Here is a 16,959-nt window from a genome sequence, read left to right on the forward strand (position 1 = left end):
ACCTCCCCTGTAGACAGGGGGGTTAGAATGAAACCGCTAGGGGGCGCTACTACTACATTCCCCCCCGTTTTAAAAAACAAGGGGCATACTAGAAGAAAAAAAAAAAAACGGCCAAAATAAAGACCTAACTATAACCCCCAAATCCCGCACAACCGGGGATCTCGCAGAGCCCCACCCATGGGAAAGCACAATCTGACCAGCCCTCGGGGGTCTGCCGAGGGCAGTTCAGCGGGCCACCGCCTAGGTCACTCATGTACTGAATGGAGGTGCAAGGGACCGTTGATGTTGGGAGGGAGTAAAGACCCTATAGCCCCAACTAGCATTAAAAACAACACCTTAAATTAGGGGAAACACCCCTCTCATGGGATGACCTGAGTCCCAAAACATAAGACTGTTCCTATTACAAGGAACACCAATATACAAATAAAAACCGCCAAAGAAAACATTCTTAAAACAAATACGTGCATAGAATGCAACTGAAGCTTAGTTGGCGAACCATAACAAATATGTTGTTTTGGCCACCAAAACCAAAAATGCCTTTAATTTTGTTTTCAAACAGATACCTAACCAAATCCTTTTTATCCTACAAAATCCTATACAAACTATACTTTATACTTGCGTGGGGGTCTGATCCTCCCATTAGGTTATAGAACTAATATATAGTGGTGACAGCCACCACTCTCTTTACAGGTATTGGGCTGTATCAGCTCCAAACAGGCATGGGAGTACTTCTTACACCCAAGAAAGGTGATGGGATCTTCCTCGCCTTTTAAACATACTCCTCCCTAGTGTCCTAACCACCAGGTAAGCTACTCGCCCAGCATACTGGGGAGTTATGCAGGGTAATCCCCTACCTGGAAGGTGTGATAAATCCACCTTCCACAATCACAGGAGAAAGCATAGAGGTGGTTTGTTACATCTCTGTTAACACCTTACAGGGGGGTGGCCCTGATATCTATGCCTATCCCATCCCTTTCACCTTACTGCATAAGTAGCGTGGGATACCGCCAAGCATATCCTGGGTAAACTTAATCCCAAGATCTTTCTCTGGCTGGTGTATCACACCAGTAATCCTCTTCAAGGTGTTTGGAGGGATGATTGCGCGTTTCAACAAGCACACGCAAGAAACTCGTCCATATGGTGACTGTTCACCATGCATCATTGGGATGCGAACATTCCCAATTTCTAGCCGTGAATGTTGTAGTATAATTCTATACTTACGGAGGAGATCTAACCCCAACAGCATTTCACCTTCGATAGGGCCCACACAAACCTCCGTCAAGAACTCACAACCCCCTAGCTTGATCCGAATGGGGTCTACAATCATACCTTGCATCCTCAAATCACGGCCATCTGCAGAAATAAACACATCCCTGATCTTTTGTGGACAAGGTTGTAACTTTTCATACACCTTGTGGGATACGATTGATATTTCCGCCGCAGTGTCCACCACTGCCTTTAAGGAATGGTTACCTACCTTTATAGGTACTGCAAACAAGGGAGTTGATCTCACCTTACATACAGCCACCTCATCTTGGGGTGTTTGAGGGTCCAACTCCCTCAAGGGACTCACTCCACAGGATTTATCTCCATCTCTTGACTGACCTGTATTTCCTTTCTGACTAGAGGGTGCATCGCCTACTTGGTTTACTCCCTCTTTGTCTGGTGACAATATAGGAAATACTGGAATAAATTCAGGCTGGCTACTGCCATCCTCATCTCCAGCACTGTACTGGATATCAGTGGAAGGTTGGCCCTCAGTTGTGCAGGTCGGAGCAGGGCCTAATCCTCCGACCCCGAGGAGTTTGACTCCTCGGCTTTCCTGAGTGGCGCCTTCTTGTTGTTATATCTAGACAATTTTGGGCAGTTCCTTTCAACATGCCCTTCCTTTCCACAGTGGACGCAAAGGGGTTGCTGTCCTGGAGAGTTTGGAGCTCCCCCAGAATTACGGGGGTTCTGCCTCTCCTTCTGTTGATTCAACTGTTTTCCTAAGGAGGACAAGTTGTCTAGCTTCCTTCCCATGGATCCCAGTATGTTTTCCATGGATGCTAGGCGATCCAACCTCTTACTCAATCGTTCAACAGAGCCTTCTAAGTTTGATAATCGGCACTCCAATGTGGGCAAAGGTTGGCCATTTCGTGTACCTCCTTGACCTGAATGGAAGGGGGCATTTTCCACCCTACAGTCCTGGGCTTCTCCCTCATCTTCTGGGTTGAGGGCCATGGTCTTGACTTGGCGTGGCCTGCCATACACTGCTATACGGGAGTGTTGATACCACCGTAAGGCTTCCACTGCGTCGTCTACACTCAGGGGGTGTCGGTCAAGGGCATACCACCCTGCCTCCTTGTCAGTACACCCCTGGCATAGACGGAGTACCAGCTGTCGCTGCACCGCTCTCTCTGGGACTTCTGGAAATGCGCGACTAGCAAGTTCGTTCAAACGATCCGCCCATTCGCACAGAGATTCCTCCGCGCTTTGACTGGCAGTGCTGAACTCTACTTGCGCAGCCTCCGCTGGCTCCTGACGATCGAACCGTTTTCCAAAGCGATAGATGACTTCGCAATATTTGAGCTCCGGCTCGCGACTAATCAGGAGCTCAAAGAAATTGCTAGCCTTGTCCAGCAGGCACCAGCATAATTGATCCAAACACTGGGCCGGGCTCCAGTTTCTCGCATTTGCGAAAGCCTCAAATTTGCGGCAAAACGCCCTCCAATTACCTGTTCCATCGAAGGTAACAGTCTTTGGGAGGGATTCGCAACCCCAGTGGTGTGGTGGGTCCATCCCAGGCCTATCATTGGAGAAGTCATGGGAGTCACTTCTCCTGGCAGAGCTAGGAGGGTACCCCTCCTGCCTACCCCACTGGGTTTCATTGTAATCCCATCGCGGTGCCCTTCCACCGATACGTGTGTATGAACGCTCTTGGGGTAGGGAGTGAATATTCTCTCCATCTCGGGAGTACTCCCTATCATTCCAACTACTCCCTCTGGGAGCTCCACGTCGCTGAAATCTTTTCTGTCCGATTGCTACACCCTCAAATTCTTGGGAGTCGGAGGCAGAGGTGTCATAATCGAAAGCACCTCCATATGACTTCCCACATAGGGTGTCTTGTCGGGATCTATCTTGCTGCACTGAGCAGTGACGCGACTGCCCTGCATGGGAAGATGGGGTCTTCCCTGTTTGATCCTCCCTGGGGGGAGGATATACATCATGGGGGTACGGGGAAGTCCCCCGAGATTGGACTCCTCCCCTTGATGTCTCAATGGGATCAGCAGTCGCAGTGTCTGAAGGTAAAGACTCTTCAGGCTCTAACTGCGGACAGAACACAAATTTCGGGATGAGATCCTCGATCCCTGGAATGTCGGAGGACTCCAACAAGTCCTGAGTGACATTTCCATGCTCATTCCGGAGCTTCAAAATGTCATTGACTTGGATTAACGACAATCCAAGATGTACAAACTCATTACGGGATAAATAATTAATGGGCATCGCCATGACTAGCAATCATACAAACAACCTATTCACTCAACGAATGTTTAAAACAGGTCCAATAACTAAACTAAATCAACATGTACTAATGAAGAAAAGACCTTAAACATATACTCACTGGTACTAACCAATGATATACCAATTACCACAATCTGTAATTATCATAATCAGCAACACATCATTTGACACACAAACTATTACTCACTTTAATTTTTACTACTCAAATACTCCCAAAATACTATTCAAAACAAACACCAGATACAATTGTAAACATATATGGCTACTAATTACGAACCTAAAATGGAAAACTACAATTCGTTTCTATTGCCTGATGTCACTTGAAAAATAATCACAGCTGTTCAGATCTCACTCCTCCCTTATCACAAGAATAGGGAGGTCACAGTGACAACTCAACTTGGGTAAGACTCGGTAGTCTAGGACCCACAAATATAAAACCAGAATAGAATATGGCAATGCTAGAGAAATAAATCTGTGCTTGCAGGAAAACAGATATTTATGAAAACACAATCTCTTTACGCTGGAAGTTACCGTACAAACACAAACGCAGAAGCAAAACAATCAGTCACAATTAACTTTACCACCAGCACCAGTGAAAAGGACAACACGCAATCAATGTATGCGACACACCCGACACACAGCAGCAATCCAGCACGAGCAGTAGGCCTAAGCCAGATGCGGTTACGGATACAAAACTATTTTCGTATCTGCAAAACAATCCAAAATGACAGTAAAAGCATGAAGGTTTATACACTACCGATATTCAAAACAAATAGTTATCCGGATAAACAAATCAAGTTAACGGAGCAATGTATCAGATAGTGAGATACAGTGTACTCACCGGAATGATGTCCTTCAGCAACGCAAAATGATGCAGAATGAATAAGCCAAATTGTAGCACCAGTCAGTCGAAGAACAGTCACACAAACAATAAAAAAATTATTGTATAAACGGTTGCAATTCCGCACATCAAAAGGAGAAATGCAATCCAATCCTCCTAAGTAAAGGAGAAAATAATGACAGGCCCTCCTCACCAAAGAGGAGTGAATGGTGCCCATCAACTTCCTCCCTCCTTCCCAATCGAAAAGAAGGACGTAGCACTCCTTCACGTAAAGGGGGATACCTCCCACAAAATGTGGGGAAAAGCACAGACTTCCGCTGCCGCTAACTAATCGCGGGGCAAAATAATCCCGCGAAAATAGAAAAACACGAACGTTCCACAAGTAACAGCTTGAGAGAAAGAGGAGAGCAATGGAAAGGGCAGAATAGAGGTGGCAAGAACAGTCAGAATGACAGCAGAAAGTGAAAATGTCGACGCAACAAACAAGGAGAGAATGAGCGCAATAATAGAAAACGCGATCGAGAAAGGAAGGTGATCGCGCTTCGAATCTCGCAGGTTGCAAAAAGTAGGAGAGAGCGCGACAGAGAAAACAGAAGAACACGAATAGCCGCGCTATACGAATACACACTAAAAGGGGAACGCGATGCCAGAGAGGTCCAGCACAACAGGCGCGCAGCTCACCGCAGGGAAATACCCTCCCTCCTTACACACGATGGACGTGGAGAACTGTGCACGCCAGAGCCTGAACACACTGGAAGCTTTGACAGAACGGCTAGCGAGTGCAGTGAATACGCCCCGCACACACGAGCTATCCGTCAACGCTATCGCGCGAAATATCAGGCAAGTTAAAACTCGCCTGAACTGGGACACACAGGTATACACAGGGATACAACACGCAACGAATACAGTGATATCACGCAACGAATGGGGCAAGGGAGGTCCACCTACCCAAGCCACCGAGACACACGTGTGGAACGAAACACGTGAAACAAATATGACAAATGTAGATCTAGCACGCAGACGACCACCACGCAAATACACGTAACGCGTATTAGGGCTAGACCGAGATCTAGACCTAGACCACGTTTAAAAAGAAAAACGCACCACGCAAACAATGACAATCGCATTCACAAGCTGAAATCACGCTAAAGAATAACTTCAGCAAACACCATCGACAATCAAACTAACAAAACGAAACACGCTTGCAACTAGAACAATCAGAAAAGATGATATTTCAATGAATTTTGGGCTCCCTGAATACAGGTGGGCCTGGTCTAGTGCAAGATGTTACAAATCACGCACTGTCACTCAAACAATCGGCACACACTCCTCCTCCCCCACAATCAAAATTACCGATGAAAACGATCACACCAAGACAATTAGACAAAACAAGCACAAAACTAGTTACAATACAGGAACAATCGACAAACGTGGACACCGCCAAGCTCCCTCGCGCTGCCAAGAGCTCTCGCCTCGGCTCCGTCGCATGTGCTCCACCCTTCGCGTATCGGTGCGGTATAGGAGTGCAACGCCTGTTGGCGAAAATAATAGCGGCAGCGGAGTCAGCTTAAATTGCGGCTCTATGTCCACGAAAACAATGGCACAGGAAGTAGGACAATTGTCCGTGACGCCACTGTTGTAGTAACGGTAGTACTTACCGGCACTACTGGTGAGTTGCAACTGTAACTTGTCTTGTAGCTCAGTCAGTATGTCTTTCAATCAGGTTCCAGGTCACAACTGAGGGATGCGCGCACTGGCAATCCCTTTTATACCTCCCCTGTAGACAGGGGGGTTAGAATGAAACCGCTAGGGGGCGCTACTACTACACTATAAATGCCACCGATAAAATCACAATCGCTCTCAATTTGAACAGAGGCAGTAGGCTGAGTAGGGTAGGAATGACTCAGCAAACAGCTGATTATTTATGCGTCGTATCCATGGGCAACTGCGGGGTAACTGGAAGAAGACGCACGAAGTTTAGACTTGAGTCAAGAACTATTATTTATTATCAATTTTTTATTCAAAACATTTTTTTTCTTTGGATTTCAAAAAAAAGGTCAAAATACTCTATATTACGCTTCTTAAATGTATTATGAATATAAATATGAAGAATTTTTATCGTGATTTCATGAAGAATTAGAATTATTATGAATATATAAATACTAGACGGGCTGAACAATGAAGTCTAATTTTGCCCCAAGAATTTGCAGCCCACCGTACGTGCTGGTGGTGCATTCCTAGCGTTCTTGCCGCACTCTCCCAGCCACGTGCAAGCATGCATGCAACAGTCACCAACAGTCACATAGAGTACATGTTTAGCTACTTCACCGATCTCACTCCTGATCTCTTGCAAAGAAAACCTTTACAAGTGTAGAAAATTCTCTCGAAACTAAGCCAGACATGAATTTGGAACATACATTACAGTGTCAAGACCTTTTCAGTGGACTTTGTTTTCGCTATTTGTCTGTTTAGCTGTCGAATGTACGACTTCTTACGTCCGATTTGTTTTTTACCTCACCACGTGGTACTGTTTTTTCAGCCCCATGCTTCCTCCATATGCACACATGTTGTAAACACACACAAGCTAGCCACCGGCACCGCGATCGAAGTTTGAGCGATAGCGATAACGTGTGTGGAGCAGACATGCGGATTTCAGCACAGATGAGTAGTTGAACGTATCACGATTGTAAAACAAATATTTTTCTATGTCTCTGCCAATTTGAATTAGGTTATCTAATCATAGATGGATTACGATTTTATTCTAAAATAGATTAGCTATGGCAAGAATTTGCTTACATGAGAGTTATTTGATAACATTGCAAAATAAAACCCCCGTCATTGAATGGAATGTTCCAGAGCTATCTGGGGGGGGGGGGGGGGGGGGGGGGTTGGGAGCATGAATACCCTTCGCGTGTAGATCGCGCCGTAGGGAAGATCGCGCCCAAGTTCACTGCCGACTTACTAGGCAGGCACGAAGATTACTAGTACACAGAGGCCCGTACGTGGATGGGTTAAGCAGCTGAAAGAAAAAAGGTACTGGAAGCCCACGTAGTAGCAAGGCCTACACGTGGATGAGGTTAGAAATTGCCGCGCGCCTCCAGCTCACCAGCTCCTGGCCGCCTCTTATTGGCCGGCCTTGAGCGCGACGTTCGACAAGCCATACCATAGTCTTGAATATTCATTAGCACAGTAGCCAATAACAGACGCCGTCTCATGAAAACTGCCCCGTGTACAAAGTAAATGGCAAAAAAAGTGTGTCAGAAAGAGTGTGTCAGATAAAGTGGGTCAGGAAATGGCGTAACCCTTGCGTAAGCGCCAATTCCCATTGCGAAAGCACGTGAAAATAGCGTGCGCACATGCATTGGCCGCAAACAAGATCGCACTTCTGGCGGTGTTGTTGATGTCTTTCTCGTGTTTTTTTCATTTTTTTCTATGGTAACATCCACTTTTTGAAAAAAATGGCGGCCCACATCCGCTCGCGAAAATTTTATTTTACGTGAGGATGTCAGCTCTTGGCCCTGAGTAGTCTGGCTGACGATAGGTTAAGTCCTGTTACAGTGGTATAATGAACTACAAAGAAAGGCGGCGTTGCACAAATATATTCCGTGAAATAAATTGTTTATTATTGACGAAGCTCGGTGCTTTCCGGCTCGTCAAAATGAAGTAAAAATCAAGTAGTACAAAAAATGAACAATTCAACGGGTTACATAACGAACAGTATTGCTGCAAAAATTACTATCCTACCAAATCACCTTGTGGCAGACATACACGTAATCATGGGATGTAAATGGTTAAATAGCACCTGGAAAGGGGGGGGGTGGATCGAGCTACCGAGTCCTTCAGTTCACTCGCGTGAAGTTCACAAAGGTGGAGTGTCCAAGGGTCTTACACGCGGGAGAGCGGACGACGGGCAGGTGCGTCACCCTAGTCTAGCTTCTGGACTCTTTTTACTCGTAGCCGTGATTGTACGCGACAAGCCGTATGAGGGCGTGACAACCGAGGATTGCGATACGCCGAGAACTGCGATACCCGAGAAAAAAGAGTCCAGTAAAATACTTTCGCCGCGTCGAGCAGGGTCAAGAGTTCACGCTAGAGTGGTCATGAATATTCATGACTCGCAGTCAATCGGACAGTTTTACTAGTTAATGAGAATACCAGCTGATCGCACTCCCGCTGGTAGTGTGTGGTAGTGTTGCCCACCTCCATCCACTACACTACAGCATTGTCCACCAAAATAGGGGGTTTTGTTCTGAAGTTGAGCCCACTAACTTGTACTTCGATCGCCAGCTCATACTGCATTATGTAGGCCTACGTGCTTTCTTTATGCATGATGAGAGACAAGATGCCCATTCCATGATTTCATGAAGTCATCATATAAAAGTCTTTACATAAAATCAAGGAAATTCCAAAGATTCTCATAATTATGTAGCTATATTATGTATACAAGAGAAGTAAAGTCTGTGTGTCTTATGAGAGAGAAGTCTTTTCATGAAACGTAGCCTCCATCCAAATAAGGGAGCTAGCTGTATACCACGATTTTATAGTACGATGAAAACATGTTTCATTGGACATATAGGTTTATTGCAGATTACAGACTTTATTTTAGATTGATTCCTCCGAGAATAACAGAATGACATCCGTAAAAGGGTCAACCCCACTATATCCGCTAAAATATGTGATCTTCATATACATGACTTTTGATCAATATTCCAATAGATTTAAGGGATCCCGTGTCACATATTTTTGGTAAAGCAACTCTAGCAAAGATATTAAAAACCAGACCCCCCCCCCCAAAAAAAAAGGAAATAATAATAATACTATTATTATCATTACAAAATATCGAATGTAGGAACCAGATTCAAATAGTCGATCGTGCCAAAATAGATTTCTGTCTTTGAAAGCCTGATTGTAGATAGGAATAAAAAAAATTGTCATGGTCAACAAAGGCAAGTGAAATTCATTGGATTGCGCCTGCGGGTAGGATAACGAAGAGGTTCGTGTTTTTGTTATTATTTTTTTTTTTATAAAGATCGAGTCAAATACAGACGGATTTCACTGACGAATTCCATAAGGTATTTTAAGATTCAACGAAACATACGTGATACCCTGCTATGAGATTTCTCCTCAAGGATTATGACAGCCTTATATAGCTCAACTGCAAGGAACTACTCCCATATCTCACTATAGAACACATTAAAGTAACTTTATTATCTCATTTCCATGGAAAAGCGCAGGTGGGAAACGTATACGTTACGAAAACTCACTCCCTGGCCAACATAACTCGCAGGATTCATCCAATTATAAACTTATACAAACGCTCTGAGGGAATTTATTCATAGTAACAACTTTCATAGTCAAACTACTTCATCTAAACGTAAAAGCAACAGTATTCCTTGCGTCCTTTTACCAAAACACTTGTGGCTTGCTTTTAAAACAGATTATGCTGATAGTGCTATATTCGTGAGGAATATGGTGCTGGTTAAAAGCTATGTCTGTTATTCCGAAGGTTCGTTTATTCGAAAATAAAGTATTGCTCACTATTCTTTTTTTCTGATAATGAAATAATGTTCATTAGCCGAAACTTAAAAGAAGGGTTTGTAGTTATGTACGTGTAAATATGCATACAATACCCGCTGTTATGTTCACACGGCATGTGCTGATACGTGGCGATAACAATATGTCAATTCTTTTGATTTTATTGACTGAATGGATTTAGAAGTAACAGGAGGGTTACACACATCTATTTTCCCTGAAAAGGTGTTAGTGCTAACCTATAGCAGTAAAGCAAAACAAAGCAAAAGGAAACAAACTTGTATATGGTATACACTAAGCCGTGTTGATCGAAGGATGATAATACAACATGACATTGTAATGATGAGAAGGAGAATGCTTCACAGACGCAGGTACACAGTGACTCAAATTGTCTTATGACTTTGAAAGCGAACACTTCTTTTTAATGGGTGCTCACAAATGTGAATGCAGGACGGAATACAGGTCATTCTCATTGATACACACACAAAAAATTGAATAAGATACGACTAGCAAATTACTTCCCGCAAAACCATACTGTTGAAAAGACATGCATTTTACTTCTCTTTTTTAATGGGAGTGGACTTTCTCTTGTCTGTATGGTTGAAGATCACCTATTGGAAAGCAATACCCCGAAGTAAATAGTTTAGCAAATATTTACACATCACAGATGATATAACTTTCGAACCCAGCTATTAGTAAAATTGCATTTATATGCATTGAACATCTGTATAAAAATTGACGATGCGCAGTGTGGGGCACGACATATTGCAATTTGTCTTAACGGTAACGTACTATTATGTTTCATTGGAAATACCAGATATTTCTCCTTTAATCATGCTGTTAATGAACATCTTTAATTATCGTCCAACAATGAAGGATTAAAAATCTATAGGGCAGCTAGATTGAGGAGTCCATGTTGATATCATGTGATATGTATTGTTCTGAGGAGTGAACCCCGGAGACTGTGGTATCAAAGTTTAAATGAATAATTAATGAATTTATTTTGCACTACGATATATTCATAAGCAAGTGTCTGATTTATATGCCCTTCAGCATGGTGTTATGGAGTTTGCCCGTTATATCAAGGAGGCTCTCTCGCCTTCTCGATGATTATAGTTTACCTCCTGATTGTTACATGGCATCATCATTATAATGCAAGGTGAATATCAGAATTGTATGATATCCGCTGCCCTCTGGGATTGGTAAATGCTGAATAATTCTGGAGTCAGAAATTTCTTATTTCTGGTTACAGTTTGTTTTTCTGAAGGTTTATTTTCAGGGTTTATTATTACGATGGTTCGGTAATCCAAAACGAAATAAGGTTCGTTTAAAATACTAAAGGATTGGTCTTCCGAATGTTCGTTTCTATAGCCCCTAAAAGAAAAATAAAGAAAAAAAAAAGTTTGCAATACCGAAGGTTCGTTAATTTAAAACGATATTGGTTAGTAATTCCGAATGTTTGTTAAAAGTATGCAATTTTTCCATTTGTGGATTTACGAACCTTGTTTCATTTGTTTGTTTGTTTGTTTGATGTTTGCTTGTTTGTTTGTTTGTTTGTTTTTTTTTTTTTTGGGGGGGGGAGAGCTATCAAACCTTCAAAATAATAAAGTTTCTCTTATTTTCAGATTAACGAACCTTCGGGAAAACAATGCCTATTCAATTTTTGGATACATAGCGTGTATAAGGTTTGCCACGTAAATTCTCCATTAAACATGTGATATCTTTATCTTCCTTTGGTAAATTAGGTCTGAAGAAAATACCAGCTTATTTTTTTTTAATCAAAACTGATAAAATACTATTCCTTGTGAAGCTCAACGCGGTAAACCTTTGTATGCTCGCGTAATCAAAGCGTGTTTTTGTATTCTAACCTGTTATATTTCATAACAAATAAAGCTTTGATGGCTATTCATCGATGAAATCACTTATTACTAGTAATTTCATTGTCAGAGCCACACTCAGAAAGATTTGTGGATGTTTTTATTTGAAATTGCGTGGTATTTAGGCCCTATGCTGATAGTATTGTGGTTGTGTTGTGAATTATTGTTCTCCGGACATATATAGAAATCCAATTGTGAAACCTACTTGATACGTTTATACTTGGCTAAAAAAAGGGGGATTCCAGAAGTTCAAGGCTTCATCTTATAGGATTGGCCCACAAGTACAACATACAGTCGACTGCAGTCGTAGTATACCCAGTCAATTTGCATATAATATCAATTTGATATTTAGAATCAGTGCCTCGATTTTCAAAGTGTTTATGGATTCACTCGGACACAGTGCAGCCGACTGAAATACCTCTCTCTTACAAAATCCTGTTGCACAAACAAGATCGCAAAACTAAGAACATTTGTAATTATGATACGAGCAGTCATGGCTCCTGTTGGGCCCTATTTTACATTAGAGAGAAATCACTAGAGATAAACGATCGTAGATCGCCATTCGTTTTTAGCTCCATGGCCAAACTAAACACTTATACTGGGTAAGGTACATAATTATGCAATGCATGCATGCAGTACTCCATCCGCCCATGGTGAGACCATGGTGAGACCAAGGACAGATCTGCAGGGTGTTGGGAGAAAGGTACTGAACTGTGTAATACCTAGAACAGTCGATGACTAGTCTAATCCAATTTAAGCAGTAAATTCAGCATTATGTGTTCGTATTAGGCCTACTATGAAGAAAAAGGTACTGTATCTTTTCTTCAGAAGAATTGAATACTCTGAAACCAATTTGTGACCTATATGGATCTACATGTCATTAATATAGATCACATACGAAATCAGATAGATGCGAATTCCATTTACTGAGACTGGCTAAACAGACTACTACCATACTCGGTGGGCGGGACCTGTCAGAGCGAATGATTTATCGCGTTCGGTCAAAATCCGATCGGAACTGAAACTTTCTTCCCGGACCCTTTTTCGTTGGGCGCGCAGTCTCTCGATTATCGCAATCAGAAAATTTGCGCCCTCTCTTGGTCGCACCAAGGAAAAGGGGACGGAGCCCAGACTAGCGTCACCCTGGAGGACGGAGACGGTGGGTAGGTCCGAAGGCGGGGCTCCGAGACGAACGACGCCGACGGATCCCGAATGTCGACGAGTGTTTGGCGAGTGGCGTGATACCGAGTGCCGGGATGCTGCGTGCTGATTAGCAGCTCGGGATTGATGAGTGCAGGATGTCGCGTTATATAGCGATGCGGGCTGGACGTTTGTCGTGAGCTTTGTCGTGAGCTGTTATGAGCGTTGTCATAAGCCCAGCTCATCCAGTTCCTGAAAGGGGTGAGTCGAGCTGGGGGAAGTTGGGGGCTTCTCCTGGCCTGTGCTGCCAAAAGTTGCGCTGAAATGGGCTCCTCCTGGCCTGTGCTGCCAGAAGTCACGCTGCCTGCAAATCTGTGGTTTTGCCAGCCATGCTAAAACCACCTTGCAATTTATAGGGCGTGCCTCAGCCTCAGTGCCTTCCCAATTCCCTATAGCTACACACACATAGGAGCCTGGGTTGCAGCTCCTCAGCTTTTCATCCTTCTGCAAGGAGCTCTTGGTATCTTCTGCCTACTCTCACACACTCTCTCTCATACCTTGGCACTCTCATCCTCACTTGCATACACAAACACAAAGGATTTTGCATCCTACCCAATTAAACCCACCTGTCTGAACTATGCTAAAACCCTGGGCTATGTGTTATTGACCCGCTAGTCAGACTGGTACCTTATCCTATTCCTTATAATAATCCCTAGCTAATGTGTTCAAAATAAAGCTAAGATGTGAGCATACATTATCCTAATGCAAATGAGAGGAGAAGGGGGGGGGGTAAAACTGGTCGCATTGTGACAGAGGATATGTTTTCAAAATCCATGAACATCGAGAAAACAAAAAAAAATCCAGTTTCTTGGACCATTGTTTCTTAACTGTTATGTTAAGAAGTACCGAAAATTTCATTTTGGATGCGATATCAGGCCTCGAAATAGGATTTTGGAGGGGCAAGGCCATTTAAAAAAGGGCACTTTTTCCAAGAGGCCAGGGCACTTAAGTCAGTCAGAGGGGCACCAAGGCCACATTGGAAAGGGCATGTTTGGTGTTTATGAAAAAAGAAAGAAGAAAAACAAACCGAGAAAAACAAACAAACACACACACACACAAAGTGCAACACACAACAAAAACCTCTTCCCTACAGCTGTAACACATTCCCGATCTCCGCGTTTCTATCAGGTGAAACGACATTTTTTTTTAAACAGGAATAAAACAACAGTAGGTATTGATTGAAACTCGACACCCTTTCAGGCCAGCCAGCCAGGCTGCCATGAAACTTCAAAGCACATTCCGACAGCTGGCTGGCAAAACCACAAGGCAAAGGAATTTGCGTGCGCGAGTAGATTGCTATGATTAGAACAGACAGTTCATGACCTCCAAGAATGCGCCATGCCAGTACGCGCGGTTTCTTCTGCTGATTGGTCTCTCTCTCTCTCCATCCCTCCCGTCCCAAGTCTGGCATCTTGGCATCATGGGATTTTTCTTTTTTCTTGGTGAACTTGGTGTTCACTCTTTACTACTCGGTACTCTATCTGAATATGCGCTGCCATGCCTAGCTAGTACATACTCGCGGCCGCTGCGCTGCGGAGGCAGTCGGGACGGTAAAAGCCGGTCGGGCGTACATGTACGTACACGTCGTCTCGATCGAACCTCGGAAAGATACTTTGAGTTTGAATCAGATATATCGGGACGCGAGTGAACTGAAGGTATGATATTTGAGATCAGGAAAGTTGTTCAAGCTTATTAAAGAGACTTTGAGAAAGGGCATATCATAGGTCATAAATAATAACTTTCATTCTAAAAGGGCACCACGGCCCCAAGAAAAAGGGCACATTTTTTTTTGGCCGTAACTTTGATCAAAAAACAAAAGGCATTGCGGCCAACGAGAGGGGCACCGACGGCCATGGCCGTCGGTGGCCGTCGGTTAATTCGAGGCCTGCGATATGTTGTCATTTAGGTGAGAAAATTTCACTTTCGTCAGAGATCGTGCCCATTTTATCGGTTGGTTTTTGTTGATTGCTAGTGTGTTAGTATATGTGTAGTGTGCATGTAACAGTGCAATGCTGTAATACCGTGTATGTTGTACCTGCCGCGAACGGCTGCACGGCGGGTTACGCCATTTCCTGACCCACTTTATCTGACACACTCTTTCTGACACACTTTTTTTGCCATTCACTTTGTACACGGGGTAGTTTTCATGAGACGGCCTCTGTTATTGGCTACTGTGCTAATGAATATTCAAGACTACGGTATGGCTTGTCGAACGTCGCGCTCAAGGCCGGCCAATAAGAGGCGGCCAGGAGCTGGTGAGCTGGAGGCGCGCGGCAATTTCTAACCTCATCCACGTGTAGGCCTTGCTACTACATGCGCTTCCAGTACCTTTTTTTTTCTTTTTTTTTTTCCAGCTGCTTAAATTGCGCGCTATACATACACGTACTGCACGTGTGATGGGTGCAGGGAGGTACTAGGTGAGACCAAAATAGAAGCGCACGCACGCAGTGCAAGACGTCCCTGGATGATGGCAGTACGGCAGTCGGTGAGTCAAATGGCAAACAAATTGACCACATACGCAGTCGCACACAATTCACCCGCAGGAATCGTCAAAATAAATGTAGTACAAAGTATAGTATGATGCAACGTTAAAAGCTGGAAACGAAGAAGAAGAAGATATTTGGAAGTACAAGCTTTTTACAGATAATGAACTGCAATTGCAAATCGCACGTCCATAGACTACCGGTACTCGACAGGGCATGTACATTACACATAGAGATCAGCATAATGTTACAAAGCACTGAAAAAACAACGATCCGAGTGTAAAGAAGTGAGGGGGAACACTCGACGGCTGCACGGGGAAAACGCGTCACAGCAACTGCAGCTTGCAGGACTTTCGATCCCGTACAGACCGATTATGACGTGAGGCACTCCACGAGAAGGGGCATAATCGTGATATAGTCCCCACCTCGGGTATAACGTCACCGGTGGGGACTAATAGAATCCCAACAGCTACCTTGCACACAACTGTACATGTACATATCTCCCCGTGTTGCGCTTGTCTGCTCTCGTCTTGATTGGTCACCTCAACGCGCACGGGAGTTCTGTCTTCACCAAAAGACGCTTGGTCTTCACACTCTGTTTTATCTCCGTGTATCTCCGTCTACTTTAGTATTATGGTCGTGATATAGTCCCCACTCTATGGGAAACTGCGTGCGAATTACACGGTGATGGGGACGATTTCACGACCATAGAGTAGCTCCTCCCTCTGTTATGCTCGTGATATAGTCCCCACACAACGATAAACTGTGCGTGTTTCGAATGGAGATGGGGATTATTCCAACAGTATTATACTCGTGATATAGTCCCCCCTCCACAGGGAACCCGTTGCGTTATATATGGCAGTGGGGACAATTTCCACAAGGTTTATCTTGCTTGGATTTATCGGACAAATGATTGCTTTGTTGTTGTTGTTGTTGTTGTTGTTTCTGTGTGACTTTCTCGAAGTTCGAATTGCCTCTCGTCAATCATTTTTCTTGTCATTTTCCTTTTCTATGTTCTACCGATTTTTGTTTACATAATATTGTGACTTCAATTTTTTCTTCTTCTTTACACGTTTAGAGCATTGTACCGGATTCCTCTTTGAGTGGAAGAATGAGAGAGGGAGAGAGAGGGAGAGAGAGAGAGAGAGGGAGAAAAAAAACAACCCCTGACTCAATTACCGCCAGAATTCTACACTGAACAATGTGATGAAAACAAGTAGCCTATAATATATTTTTAGCAGAACAAAAGGAAAGAAAATGTTTCAATTACCCTATAACAATTAAGAATTCGGTTGGCCCGTCCGAGGCATGCAAGCGCAAGTTGGGTGCGTGCGTCGTTGTATTTATATTGATTTATGATGATGATAATGATGATGATGATCAGGCAATGTCATTGCTATTGCTGTAGTATTATGTCAGTTAAATGCATTTGCCGTATTTTCCCTTTTCACTCAAAATTCACTCCAATTTCACTCGAAATTCACTTTTTTTGTATTCACTCTTTTTAGAGTGAAAATTTTCA

The sequence above is a fragment of the Diadema setosum genome, chromosome 13, assembly GCF_964275005.1.
Source record: "Diadema setosum chromosome 13, eeDiaSeto1, whole genome shotgun sequence".
NCBI classification, from domain to species: Eukaryota; Metazoa; Echinodermata; class Echinoidea; order Diadematoida; family Diadematidae; genus Diadema; species Diadema setosum.